Here is a 1731-nt window from a genome sequence, read left to right as displayed (position 1 = left end):
TGACTTATTTCACTCAGCATAATGTCCTCCAAATTCATCCACACTGTGAGATGATTCATGTATTCTTCACTATTCTTTAATGTAGCATAGTATTCCACTGTGTGAATGTACCATAGTTTGGTTATCCATTAATCTGTTGATGGGCATTTAGATTATTTCCATCTCTGCTATAGTGAATTGTGCTGTGATGAAGATGGCTGTACAAATGTCTATTCATGTGCTGTCTCTTTCCTCTTTAGGATATATTCCTAGTAATGGAATTGCTGGATCAAATGGTATTTTTATTTCCAGGTTTTTTAAGGAAATGCCATACCATTTTCCACAATGGTTATACCATTGTGCAGTACCACCAGCAGTGTATGAGAGTTCCAAACTCTCGGCAACCTCACCAGCATTTGTTATTTTCTGTCTGGTTGAACTTTGCTATTATTGCTGGCGTGAGATGATATCTCATTCTTGTTTTGATTTGCATCTTTCTAATGGCTAATGATGGTAAGTATTTCCTTATGTGTTTGTTGGCTACCAGTATATCATCTTTAGTGAAGTATCTGTTCAAGTCCTTTGCTCATTTTTGAATTGGGTTTTTTGTGTTTTTGGTATTGAGGTGTTGAAGTTTTCAATAAATTTTGGAGATAAGTCCTGTTTTGGTTACCTAGTGCTACTTAACAGAAATACCACAAATGGGATGGCTTCAACAAATGGGAGTTTATTCCTACTATTTTGGAGGCCAAAGGTATGAGTTCAAAGTACCAGGCTCTAGGGGCTGGCTGAAAGCCCCTCAACCTTGGGCTTCAGCTCTGCCTCTGGCTCCTGGCCCACTGAAGCTGGAAGCTTTTCTTCACTCAGACAGCTGCTGGCTACTGAGGCTGACAAGCCCAAGGTTGACAAGTAAAAAGGCGCAGTCCCAACGTTATCAAACCACACGGCAGGCCATTGATTCAGGTCCATTTAAAGTCTCAAGATCAGCAGGGCATGGGAAGCTGTTGAACAATGATTTGGCTACATACAGGGTTCAAGCATGCCATAAACTAGAGACCATTCCCAAATCTGCTTCTTACATATAGGAAACAGATCCCATCCCTAAAGCAGCTATTCAGCTGCTTGTAGTAGAGCCCACCATGGAGCTGATTGCCAGTCTCATCATGGGGAATAACTACCACCAGCTTCTCAGCCACTCAACCAGACCCAGCCAAGTTGACACACAACCTTAACTACCACAAATCCCTTGTCAGATATGTTACAGCCAAATATATTCCCCTGGTCTCTGTTGTTGTTGTTGTTATGTGCTGTCGAGTCTGACCCAACTCATAGCGACCCCTCCTTGGGTTGCCAAGGCAGTATCACTACGGAAGTAGATTGCCCAACCTTCCTTCCAAGAAGTGGCTGGTAGATTTGAACCACCAGCCTTCTGGTTAGCAGTCAAGTGCCTTAGGCCCTATGCTACCAGAGCTCTTCCCCAGTCTCTAGGTTCTCTTTTTATCCTTTTGGAGAAGTCTTTCGATGCCCATAAGAATTTAATTTTTAAGTCCTAGTGACTGGTACACCATGCAATCCACAGCCTATATGACTATGAGGCCAGAAGAATTAGATGGTGCCTGGCTACCACTGTCAACCACTCAGAGGGGGATCTATGGAAGAGATCCTAGATAGAGAGGGAGAACAATGTGGAACAAAACTCAAAATCATTTGGTAAAAAAAAGGGGGGGACCAGGTTTGCTGGTCTGATAGAGC

The sequence above is a fragment of the Orycteropus afer genome, unplaced genomic scaffold (assembly GCF_000298275.1).
Source record: "Orycteropus afer afer isolate SDZICR_OR568_19922 unplaced genomic scaffold, OryAfe1.0 scaffold00817, whole genome shotgun sequence".
Taxonomy (NCBI): Eukaryota; Metazoa; Chordata; class Mammalia; order Tubulidentata; family Orycteropodidae; genus Orycteropus; species Orycteropus afer.
Note: the sequence above shows the minus strand (reverse complement) of the source record.